Below are 13501 nucleotides of genomic sequence, written 5' to 3' on the forward strand. Positions count from 1 at the left end.
CTACTGACAAAAATAGGCAGGGTAACAAAAGTTTTGTGATGGTCCTGTAGCATGGAAACATCCTCAGTGTAGAAGGTACTGCACATTTGTTTGTCTCTCTGAACAGTTCTCTCAACAGTGGCATGTGTAGTCCTATCATTTTTCTTCCTGGTGTCCTAGTGATGCTGCCTTTAGGCAGGCAATAAGAAGTTTACTTGAGTGTTTTTAGAATAAATATCCAAAGGAGGAGGAGCACCAGATAGCCATGGTTGCTTCACAGTTAATGTATGTTAGTAGTCAAATGGGACAGTCTCACTGAAGCTTCCTGCAGGATGCAGGAACTGAAGGAATTAATCTTCACACAGAGGGTGCCTCTGTGCCGGTGTCAGTCACATCATATCAGACCTGCCTGCCCCAGCTGCAGACTAAGAGAAGGGCCCTCCTGGTGCCTAGCACAACCTGACATTCTCAGCAGGTCTAGGGTTACTAAGATGCCAGCAGCAGCCTGGGGACATGCTGTCAAATAAGAGGGAAAATGGTGGGTAAGAGGGAGAGGTTCAGAATCTTGATTCACATACATTTTTAAGGACCAAAGGATCCTGTCTGCAGAAACTGATTAAGGTTAGGTAACAGGGAAATAAACATCCAACAGGAATATGCTGGGCTTTTATTTGCTTTTCCAATTTCCCTTTGAGCCCTGGGTGTGGACACCCATTTTTTACAAAATCTGAGCACAAGCTTGAAGTTTTTAAAGTGTGTTAATTCTTTGTACTACAGGGCCCAAGTGCCACCAATTACCAGCTGGTTTTGGGAGTGTCTTCATTAGCATGTAGGGAGTCTCCTCTGATAGGAATCTCCCTATCAGATATGCACTTTCATTCACATCATGTGGAAATGTCATAACACACAAGCTGGGTTCATTTCAGCTGAAATGAAGATAAAACATCAGTTTTGGTGCATGCCTAGCATGCTCTAGACACTAATGGGCCTGCAGACCCTGCAAGCAGTCTAGAGCTAGACCATAACAGAGCTGGAGGTCTTCAGACCCAACAGTTTTGCCCCACAAGCCTGTTCCCATTGTACTGCACTGCTTGCTAATGTAGGTACAGGCTTTATGTTGAAAAAATAATTGTCAGCATGTCCAGTGCAGACGGTAAAAAATGCTGTTTCAAAGTAATTTTTTTATCCTTACCAGTTTTCCCAAAGTTCACAGATTTTACTCTTCATGTCCATTTTATCTCCTGAGTTTGGAAGGGGTAGAAATAATGAATATCCTATCTCTGCCTTCCTTCTTGCCATGAGTTATATGTTTTGGGTTTTTTTAAAGTTTCCAGTTAATAGCAAAGAGCAACTCTGAAATACCAAGAACACTGGGAAGCAGAGCTCTTACAGTGAGGTTTCATTTATAATTTTACAGCCGCTGCAGAACTGCTTCAGTGCTGCATGATTGGATGTGACAAGTGCTGGGTGGCTGACAGTCTTCCCAGAAAACACATCCCACTGCAGCCAGCAGCTCTGGGGTGTGTGTTAGGAATTGCTCAGTGAACCTACCTACCTTCTGATAGGTAAGAATTGGATGAGATTACATTAGATTAATTTAGGTGATTGTAATGGTCCATGTGAATCAGTTTTCTGGCTTGTATGTTGCCAGAATCTCATAAGAGCAGCCGGACATTTCAGAGGTGTAGGGATTGCACCTAGATTTAACACCTTCCTCAGCCATGAATATGTCATCAAACTGCATCTGTCCCTTTGAATGGTTTCCAGTTTTTAGGTTGAGCAATCCCTTAAATGCCATTCTGCTGTGTCTTATCAAACAGTTTTCTCATTTCAACATGAGGCAGCTTGTATAAAACCATCAGTTGCTATAAAAAAATAATTCATTTTCTTGTTCTCTGCTACAAGCATACAAAATCCTTTAAAATGCCCCTAACCCCAAGAAAAGCAGTTCCCCTGCTGTTTTAATCAGGCCTGTCCTTGCCACTCAGCACGGTTCTCTCCCTTTAATAAACTTTAATCTAGTTTTTTTAAATTTATAAAATGCATGTTTACAAAGTTCCCCTTGGTGGATCATACCTGTGTATTGCCCCATATATATATATATTTATGTGTGTGTACATATATATATATATGCAAAGATACATACTCCTGTTTGTCATGTCTCTATTTATGTGTATATGTTAGCACTTTTCAAAACTAAGAGGCAAATGTGGCCTTTTTAAAGGAATGCCATTCTGGAATTATTTTTGATCAGTAGCAGGGTTTTCTGGATTTTGAACATGGACTCTCTATGTACTCTACCAGTACAATACTTTCTGCAGATACATCATATTTTCAATTCATGGATTAGTTAAATGTTGGTTAGCCTACTGTGCACATTCATGGATCTTCTTCAACACTGGTTTCATAATATAAGTAACTTGTTTTAACATAGAAATCCTAAGAGCTCCACAAACACTGGTGAAAGTTCATTATTTGCAACAGCTTTGCAGATGAGGGAGGTCAAAAAGGAAACAGAAATTTATGTGCCCTGATTACATATAGGAGCTGAACTGTGTTACATGTTACTGAAACTACTTCAGCTTCCAGCAGAAGTTTTGTGAACATATGTTTGTGTGTAGAAATATATATATATTCTAAAACCATAGGTTATCCTCGACTTCATAACCACTGTGATTTTGATCTTTCATCTTCACTTGGGTCTATTGTGAACAAATATGAGTATCATCAAGAATTAGACTCAGTTTGTCCTTTTTCTTGATCTTGTTTGGAGATTCCGTGTAATTTTCAGATATTGATCAGTCTTCACATATCTCTGAGAGTTAGACAAATACAGCATTATTATCTCATTTTACAGGTTAGAATGGAAAGCATGAAGATATATGTTTAAGGATTGATTTTTTTTTTTTTCCCCCTATACTGAACCAGATACTGGACCAGGAATAGAATTTAAAGGTTTGATTCCATTTGTATGAGATATTACACTGTTTTGTAGTATTTCAGTGGGGTTTTTTTTATGGGTGGGGGGTAGTTCAATTTTTTTGTTGTTGTCTGCTTTTGCAAATATAACTGCAAAACCAGGAAGTATCTGGAATGTTATGCAAAGTTATATATTTATGCAGGTAAATGTTTATACTTTGTTACAAACAAGTAGTAATCCATCTTTGAGCAGTCTGGTCTTGCCTGACCCTCCACTGAACAGAGCTCTGTAGACATGAAAACCAGCTGCACTTCTGTCACTCTTTCACCTCTGTTTGGATGCCCTCTGAGGCGTATTTCAAATTGCAATCTTGTGCCCAATCTGTCAGCCCAAACCAGCATTAACTGTGTAGAGACTGTGAGAGAGCAAAGGGGTTTATTACTTGGTGGACAAAAAAATGCAAGCAAAGCTGCTTTGTTACTTCTTAGTATACAGTTAAGTATCTTCAACACATTTGTTTACAGAAGCTTAGTCACTCAATTTGTTAATGCGTTTCCATAGCATGTCAAAAAATCTATAGATCTTATTATATTCAGGATATTTCAATGCAGTAGAGCTGGCTGGAAGAAGAGGTACATTAGTATTGAATTAGAGAAGGTTGGAGAGAAAAAAATGCCTGAATGCTGTGTTGCAACTGACAAGTGTGAATTCAGTGTGAAAATATTTCTGAAAGATTATCCTTGAGGTTTGTGTTTGAATTTGGATTTCAGTTTAGGGTTTTCCTTGTAATGGGTTTCCTCTGCTTCTAGATGTCATTTTTGCTTAAAGAGCTACAAGTGCTCAGAATTCCTTAGCCTACATTTAATCTTACTTTTTTTTCTCCATTTGTTTAACAATGAACAGATTCTGGCAAAAACTGTTATTGGTTATTACTAGCTTTAGTAGAGTAACTCAGGTTTTAAAACTTATCTCTTGCCATTGCAATCCTTCTTAGTCTTCAGGTATACCCTTTAACTTTCTGTGGTCTATCTGTTCTTTGGTTCTGTGTATGAAAGATATGCCCAGCTTTTCCATTGTATACTCATTCCTTTTGTTCCTATGACACAGAATTACAAATTACCTTCTTCTCATTGTTAACATGTCACAGTTTGCTGAAGTCCTAAGTGGCAGGGTTGGCTCATTCAAGTTCATTAACATCTTTTCCATATCAGAATTTAGGTGTTTTAATGCTTCCAAGAGTTTATATTAATTTTCCCCCCTGGGTTCTTTTCCTTTTCCCCACATGTCATTTTTAGGGAAGCAGGATCTCAGGTTGATTTCCTGTAAAACTCATGCTGTGGTCCAATAAAACACATGCTTATATCTTGCTTATAGGTTCACAGACATGCTTATAACTAAGCACATATTAAAGAAGTTTGCTGCATTTGGAAGATCAGGATCATTGTTTTGGTTAGTTTCCAAAATAATCTATGTGTTTAACATTAAATGGTCCAGAACTGAAATTGTCATTGTTCAGCAAATTATGACAGCATTGTGACAGCAAATTAACTGTAACTTGTTTTACTAAAAAACACGAAAGGTAATACCATAAAATAGTAATAATAAGTGAGATAAGGAATGTCCTGGATTATATTCTTTATGGAAAATTGCACTAGGATGTTGTAAATGGCAGGTGGATGCACCCTGTTAACTTACTGAATGCTGCTTGTTCTTTAACTACAGCTCTTTTTCTTTGGAACTTATTCCTACTGGTAAATTAGAAATGTCTTCTGTTTAAGAAATTTTTCAGTTAGATTATTCTGAAGGTTTCAAATAGTTGATTATATGTAAGTCAGACTTAGAACTTTATTTTTCTTTGGATCTGAATCAATGTCATCTTGTCTTTCTAAACTGAACCTGAAGATTTTAGACAAAAGCCACATTTACCTCATGTAAAAGGGCCTTGACAATCTGTAAGACAGTGCTTGGTATTATCATGCAGTTATGTTTGGCTACTATTCTTTCTCTTCCTTCTCCTTTTTAGATTTTCACTAGAGCTGAAAGGAGCATCCTTGGCATTGTGAGAACTGCGTGGGCTTTGCTAGCCATTAGTCAGAAGAGCCTGTATCCTAACAGAAGCCTGGAGTCCCAAGCCATCTCACTCTGAACTTTGCAGTCTGTAGTATCAGCTCCATAGAAGAGTTCACTGGATGTCAGTATGTTCATTTCTTTCTTTCAGACTCCCATTTGTTTGAGTAACTTACAACTTCGTTCACAAGTAATAAATAAAGGCTATAGTTTAAAATTGTCCCTCAGAAAGGCTCAACACCTATGAGAGGGCCCCTTCATGGGGAAAATTGTGTTACTGCACTTAGTTCTTTTGCTGCCATCAAATATTGCATTACAACAAATATTGGAAATGAATATACAAATTTGTGGGGCTGATACTAAAAGCAAAATTTACATTCATACAGAGAGTGTTTTTCTAATGGTTTTATATTGAAAATGTATTTTCTAATCTCTTACTCTTTGAATAATAATAATTGGATTGCCAATATTATAATTTGTTGGAGCAGTGAACTGGGATTCAGTTCACAGCATGTGCAGTACACATTAATCACTTCATGACCAGTTATAAGGTAGAGCATAAAAGAATCCATTATGAAACATCCCTAAAAAAGAAAATTGTCTTCCAGCTTCACACTAGAAAACACAATGTGTAAATTCAAGCAGAACAGACAAATTCTGTGTTTTCAGACCTGGAGATTTCACTTTGGACATAAAGTATAGCCAGAGTGCAAATCCAAATACTTTATATTTGTCCCAGTAATTCCTGGCCTGGGGTCAATAGGCAAGTATTTTAGATACAGCAAGCACAATGACAAACTATATTGACAATTCACAACAGGTTGCACTGAGAAAGGGTGTCATTAATGCTTTTGTAGTTTTATTTCTATAGTATTAAACACATTGTTTTGGCTTTATGCCAGGGATTGGTGTGTACAATGCTGCAATAATTTGAGGTTTTGCCTGGAGTAATGATCTATGTTACTGCTGTTCCTGCCAGAAAGTTACTAATCTGCTCCCAAGAGGTGATCCTGCTGAGAGGTCATGCCAAGACACAGTTTGACTCATGAACTCCCAAACTCCTCCTAAATGGCAGATAGCCTGCTCACTTCTCCTCAGCTGATGTGGCTTTGAAGAAACAGTGTCCCCATACTGCCAGCTTTATCTTCTGTTTTAACAACAGACAAGCTGTAATTTAGAAAGAATTTTAGTTTATTTTTGTGAGTAAAAGTTTAAGTAAGTTCTTCAATTGTTAAGATCAAGAAGAGAAATGTAGGGTGAGAAAGTGAACACAACTCTTCTTTCTTAGTTTCTTTTACATCCTCAAAATGAATTTTGACTGGCATAGTCAAAGGCAACAACTCATCAAGCAGCAGCTCACCTTCTGGTTGCCATCCTTCAGAGGGAAACATAAGTTAGTCTAGTGCCAGTTTAGAGCTGGCAACTTTTACTGCCCTTCACCTCCCATTCTGTCTTGAGCAGCTGCTTGTGACACTACAGTATCGCTCCTCTAGTTCCAATTACATTCAATTTGTCTTTTTAAAAAAATATTAGCTTCCTGATTCTTTCATCCAGTTGCTTTGCTATCCTTCATCCTTTATATCACATTGCTAGAGACAGTTTTTTATTTGGCCCAAGACAGAGGCAGGGTAAATCAGAAGGCATGAATAGTATGTATTCAAAATTACTACTGTGCTTTATGGATTGTAGCACCACAGGACAATTCAGGATAACAGGAACCTCAGGAGGTCTCTAGTTCAACCTTCTGCCCAGACCAGGCTCAGCTATGGGTCAGACCATGTTGCTCAGGGCTTTATTCCATGGCAGCTGGAAACCCTCTGCCTGCCTAGAACAGGACTTCCCTTTGCTCCTGCCCCAATTGCATGAGGGCCCCATTAGCCACTTCTTCCCACCAGCTGGACAGCAGCCCTGCCCTCATGCATATTGACTTATCCACTGCCCCAGTTTGGTGTCACCTGCAAATCTGACAGGGTGCACTTGGTGTCCTCCTCAGATCACAGACAGAGATGTTAAACAGGACAGGCCCCAGGGCAGACCTTGTGGAACCCCATGGAGCACCAGCCTCCAGGCAGATACAACCCAGTGGCCGACACCCCTGTGCCCAGCTGTCCAACCAGGTATTTACCCACTGGGTGAGGCATCCACCCAGACTTTAACATCCAGCTTGGCTACAAGGAAATTGTGGAAGAAGTGTTGAAAGCCTTGCTAAATTTGAGGTAAATGACATCCCCTGTTCTCCACTTGTCCATAAATCTTGTCATTTTAGCACAGGAAGTGACCAGCTGATGTGGGTATGATTCACCCTTGGTCAAACCACACCGTCAGTTCCCCATCACCTTCTTCTCTCTTGTGTTCAGAAATGTGCCCCGAGAGGACCCACTCTATGACCAGGGACCAAAGTAAGGCTTGTAGTTACCAGGATGATCCTTTCGGCTTTTATTGAAGATAGATGCATCATTTGCTTTCTCCCTATTGTCAGAGATCTCCCCCGATCCCCAAGACCTTTCTTGTTGGAGAGCGGCCTTGCAAGCACATCAGCCAGCTTTCTCAGCACAGCTGGGTGCAGCCCATGAACTTGTTGAGAGCTCACAATTAATCCCTGACTTATCCTCCCCAGGTCATTCTCCTTGTTCTTGAATCCCATCCTTAAGCACATAGACCTTGTTAATGAATACTGAGACAAAGGGCCAAAAGGCATTCCCTGTTTGGCCAGGCTCATCTGCCTCCATAGAGGAGCCCCAAGTGTCTGAGCTGTACCGTCACACTGAGGACCGCCTCGTCCTCCTCTTCCCTGTTCACTTGTACCGAAGGGTTTTTACCTGTCCACTGCTTACCCCAGTTATGTGAGCTGTACCACCACATCTTAGTCACTGTGGTTTTGTTTCCCCATCTGTGTGCAGCTGTGTGCCTACTCTGGGGTGGGAGCCCTGCCACCCTGCAGTACTGTTCCTGAGGTCTCTTTTGCTCCAATTGCCCGGAAGCCTTTATTTTCCACCCCATCCATCACCTCTTTACTAGGTTCTGGGTTGTCATCTGTCTTCCCCATTGTTTCTGTTTAAAAGCTTTTCTCAGCATGATTTGATCTTTCCACAGAAATTATATGTTCTACATTATTAACACCAAGGAGAGGTTTGGGGTTTACATAGTTTCCTCCATCCTACCGTGAGACTGCTGGAGATGTTGTTCCCCACCTGCAGTCTTGCTTATGGCTCCTGAAGTCATGATGGCACCCCGTGTACAGCAGCATTATTTAGATTTTAGAGGAGATGTAAACTCACTAGAGGATGAAAGACTGTAAGTAGTTGTTTATAGCTGATAAAGCCTGACAATTATTTCCTGATAATCTTTTCATTCTGTCATATTTTTTGTGATGATAATCTTGAAGCTCTCAACCTATCATCACTGTGGTGAATTTCTAATAGGTTTTGTAGATGTTTGTATTTATAATCTCCTGTCTGGAAGTTTGTTTTCATAGTTTAAACTATTTTTTTTTCCCTGCTGAAATAGAATACTTATATGTGTAAGTTCTTATTAAGAAGTGACATGAACGAGTATAAGCTCATATGCCTTGTCTTAAGGGTTTTATAATTTAAACTGTGGTCATTGCCATGATATTCTCATTTTTTCCATATATATATAGCCATGCACAGAGCTTCCTTCCCTATATAGAAACCTCATGAAGAGAGTTAATTCTCAATTTACAGCCAAGCTGGGGAATAAAGTGTTATTACTAAATCTTTAATCCTGAAGACTTTGGCAAGTATGAATTTTAGGCTTTTAATTTCAAAATTACATTTACAGAAGCCCATTGCCAAGTATTGCCATTCAAAAATTTCCAATTTCTTGGGATGTCAGACAGTTTGTTAGCTAAATCCCCTGCCTTACTCAAAGAATGTCAATAGAAGGCATACTAGTGGCCTAGCTGTCCCTACAAAATTGGCAGGTTCTGCATGCTTTTGTTTTGGATGAGCCATTTCAGAAAGTCTTGAACATTTCAGACTTCAGTCAGGTGGCTTTTCTCACTGCATAGTTGGATAACAACTATATCAAAATGTCTGTACCAAAACCTATGCAGCCTCAGTGGTTTTTAGCACTAACAGAGTGTGAAATATCTTCTGTTTTGAGTTAAAGTTCAAGTTGTTTTACAGACCATCCCAAACTTCTGATTTTTTTTCTGACTGATGTTATAGTTGCAGTAAAAGTTTGGGAGGAAAGATTTCTAGCTTCCACTTTAGATTTTACCTGTAATGTGTTCGATTAAGTCACGAAAGTCCCTTAGTGTTTGATCACTAACAATGCAGATTATACTCAAAATGCCAGGATCAACTTTCAGCTAAAGAAGTCACACCAAGTGATAGTTTTTCAACAAAGAACATGGTTTGTGAGGTCATGCATTTGAGCTCAGCCTCCCACCGTCTCACTGACTCGCAGGAACTTTCACCTGTATTCACGCACACTCATAGTTACAGAAAAGACCTGTTTATAAGCCATTTGTGACTTGAAAAAGTTTAACAATCATAATATGAAATAAGAGGGATGGTGTGCTCCTGCCCATAAGAAAAGGATAAAGGCTCAGAATACGAAGAGTGAGATGATTTCTGAAGTTTGTGCAAGGTTGTGGATTCTTTCATTCTTATAAGCTGAATAAGGTCTACAGAGTAGTTCAAACATAGTTCTGTTACTAACTGAAAAAATAGCTAGAATTATTCCCAGTTCTAATAGCGTGCTGTTTGTTGTCAATTGCTTCATGAATGCAGTAGCTTATTTCAGGCAATAAATTGCTCCCACACTCTTTGCTATAAGCATTCCTCCAGGTGTCCAGTGCTCAAACATGTTTTTATGGCCCCATAGGTGATATGATATATTTCTGTTACATGGCTGGATGAATACAGCAGCTCTTTGAATCATGGTCCCCATGTGAATTATGAATTGAGAACTTCCCTTCTGCTATATCTGCTGAAAAGGGCAGTCATTCCTGTTGATAATCATTCCTGTGTGCCAACAGAAATCTGCAGAAAGTGAATACAAATAGTATGAAAACAATGGGACTTGCTTAAAAAAAAGGACTGAATAATAATAAAAATTTGAATAATTGAATATTTTCAGTCTTTTCTCCCTGTGTGTCTCCCTGTGGAATGGCAGATTTATTTATTTAATCTCAGAAGAATGGTGAGGATTCATTCATATAATGTCTACTAGTTCTGAAACAGCTAAAGTTTAATAGTTGTCATTATTGTGTTAGACGAGTTACCCAACTTCCTTTCTACAAACTGTTGTAACTTGTAGCACAGTCATCTTCTTCTGTGCCTTCCCTTTAATCCTTTTGCCCTCAGAATATCGAGGTGCTCTAGAGTACTTATATGAAACATTACACCCATGCTAAGTGTATAGCATGATGTTATGTTACATCATAATGGTGCAGTTCCAGGAAAAGGGGCAAGGCAGTTTAGTAACCTAGAGTTGCAGAAGGGGACAATTCCCTTTCCAAGCTTACCGTACCCTACTCCTACGTTTCCAAAGCTACTTGCTTTGGGTGCTTACGTTCTGCATCTTCCTATTGCCAGCTTTTATCTGGCTCTGCTTCTCATCAGACTCCTCCATAAGCTGACACAATTTGAAAATCTACTAGAAAACTAACACAGCTGGACATCTCAGCTGAGTTTATTCACCAAAGTTTTTAACAGGGTTCCGCAGGTGGAGGAAGATCAGTGGCAGGGGCACACAGCCAGGAGCATTGGGGAGCAGGAGAGGAAGAAAAGGGAGAAAGTGGAAAGTTAAATTCCCCATGCAAGTAGCCATGAGCTGGTAACCAGCTGCAGATCAGCAATGCAGGTTGGCTGGTACATACTTGGGGACAACCTGCTGCACCAAGGCCATACCTCTTCCAGTGGAGAGGTCATTACAAAGTGACTTTACATGGCAACAGACAAATCACTATTTAAATTTATGTTGTGCCGGGACCCAGTACATATGTTTTAACCTAGTAATATGTCAGCCAGACTTGAATGACATGATGTCCTCTTAACAGCTGTGTGTGTTCTGTACGTCAAATGTCAGACAAAATTTCCAATGCTCCTCTGGCATTTGCTCATTTCATCTCGGGGTGAGATGAGGTTGTGTATCCTCCTGCAAAATAATCATGCAGTGAGGAGTGAAGCAAAAGAATTAGGTTATGTTGTGATTTATATCTCTGTCAGCCCAGTCTTGGTGTATTAGCTGGAGATAGTGGTCACAAAAGGCACATTTTTCAGATTCTTGTGGTTTAACCCCAGCCTGCAGGTAAGCACCATGAAGCTGCTCACTCACTCTCCCCATCCAGTGGGATGGGAGAGAGAATTGGGAAAAAAGTAAAATTCATGGATTGAGATAAAGACAGTTTAATAGAACAGAAAAGGAAGAAAATAATAATAATGGTAATAATAATAATAATAATAATAAAAATAATTAAATAATTAGATTATACAAAACAAGTGATGTACAGTGCAGTTGCTCACTACTGGCTAACCAATGCCCAGTCAGTTACTGAGCAGCGGTCCCCAGCCAGCTTTCCCCCCAATTTATATACAGGACATAGAATCATAGAATTGTTTAGGTTGGAAAACACCTTTAAGATCATCAGGTCCAACCATCAACCATGCCCACTAAACCATGTCCTGAAGTACCTTGTCTACGCATTTTTTGAATACCTCCAGGGATGGTGACTCAACCACTTCCCTGGGCAGCCCGTTCCAATGCCTGACCACCCTTTCAGTAAAGAAATTTTTCCTAATATCTGATCTAAACCTCCCCTGGTGCAACTTAAGGCCATTTCCTCTCATCCTACCTCCAGCCACCTGACAGAAGAGACCAGCACCCACCTCACTGCAACCTCCTTTCAGGTAGTTGTAGAGAGCAATAAGGTCTCCCCTCAGCCTCCTTTTCTCTAAACTAAACAGCCCCAGATCCCTCAGCTGCTCCTCATAAGACTTGTGCTCCAGGCCCCTCACCAACTTGGTTGCCCTTCTCTGAACACGCTCCAGCACCTCCATGTCTTTCCTGTAGTGAGGGGCCCAAAACTGAACACAGGACTCGAGGTGCGGCCTCACCAGTGCCAAGTACAGGGGAAAAACCACGTCCCTGCACCTGCTGGCCACACTATTTCTGATACAGGCCAGGATGCCGTTGGCCTTCTTGGCCACCTGGGCACACTGCTGGCTCATATTCAGCTGGCTGTCAACCAGCAGGCCCAGGTCTTCTTGTGCCAGGCAACTTTCCAGCCACTCTTCCCCAAGCCTGTAGCGTTGCATGGGGTTGCTGTGACCCAAGTGCAGGAACCGGCACTTGGCCTTGCTGAACCTCTGTCCTGGTTTCAGCTGGAATAGAGTTAATTTTCTTCCTAGTAGCTGGTATGGTGCTGTGTTTTGAGTTCAGTATGTGAAGAATGTTGGTAACACTGATGGTTTCAGTTGTTGCTAAGTAGTGTTTAGACTAAAGTCAAGGATTTTTCAGCTTCTCATGCCCAGCCAGCGAGAAAGCTGGAGGGGCACAAGAAGTTGGCACAGGACACAGCCAGGGCAGCTGACCCAAATTGACCAACGGGGTATTCCATACCATGGGATGCCACATCTAGTGTATAAACTGGGGGGAGTGGGGGTGGGGGATCACCGCTCAGGGACTAACTGGGTGTCGATCAGCGGGTGGTGAGCAATTGCATTGTGCATCATTTGTACATTCCAATCCTTTTATTATTACTGTTGTCATTTTATTAGTTTTATCATTCTCATTATTAGCTTCTTCTTTTCTGTTCTATTCAACCATTCTTATCTGAACCCATGAGTTTTACTCCTTTTCCCGATTTTCTCCCCCATACCACTAGGGGGAGCAAGTGAGCGGCTGCGTGGTGCTTACTTGCTGGCTGGGGTTAAACCACAACAACTTCATACAATTGGTGTCAGCTCATTGATCCAGCCTGTCCAGATCCCTCTGTAGAGCCTCCCTACCCCTGAGCAGATCAACCCTCCCTCCCGACTTGGTGTCATCTGCAAACTTGCTGTGGGTGCACTCGATCCCCTCAACCAGATCATTGATAAAGATATTAAAGAGAACTAGCCCTAATACTGAGCCCTGGGGAACATCACTTGTCACGCACCACCAACTGGATGTAAATCCATTCACCACAACCCTCTGGGCTTGTCCATCCAGCCAGTTTTTTACCCAGCGAAGAGTACACTTGTCTAAGCCATGAGCTGCCAGCTTCTCAAGGAGTATGCCATGAGAGACAGTGTCAAAGGCTGTCACACGGTATGGAATACCCCTTTGGCCAGTTTGGGTCAGCTGCCCTGGCTGTGTCCTGTGCCAACTTCTTGTGCCCCTCCAGCTTTCTTGCTGGCTGGGCATGAGGAGCTGAAAAATCCTTGACTTTAGTCTAAACACTACTTAGCAACAACTGAAAACATCGGTGTGTTATCAACATTATTCTCATACTAAATACAAAACACAGCACTATACCAGCTGCTAGGAAGAAAATTAACTCTATCCCAGCTGAAACCAGGATAC

The 13501-nt window shown here is 40.9% G+C and overlaps 1 pseudogene across 1 annotated transcript in view; it reads right to left on the reverse strand.

The window, feature by feature from the left end:
• Window positions 1-8012, reverse strand: part of LOC104838435 — a 45747-nt pseudogene extending 37735 nt beyond the window's left edge. The window contains exon 1 of the transcript XR_775061.1: window positions 7879-8012. The product of XR_775061.1 is annotated as an aspartyl/asparaginyl beta-hydroxylase pseudogene (transcript). The remainder of the gene's footprint in view (window positions 1-7878) is intronic.
• Between the last annotated feature and the right edge of the window lie 5489 nt (window positions 8013-13501).

The sequence above is a fragment of the Haliaeetus leucocephalus genome, unplaced genomic scaffold (genome assembly GCF_000737465.1).
Source record: "Haliaeetus leucocephalus isolate CR32 unplaced genomic scaffold, Haliaeetus_leucocephalus-4.0 Scaffold605, whole genome shotgun sequence".
NCBI lineage: Eukaryota > Metazoa > Chordata > Aves > Accipitriformes > Accipitridae > Haliaeetus > Haliaeetus leucocephalus.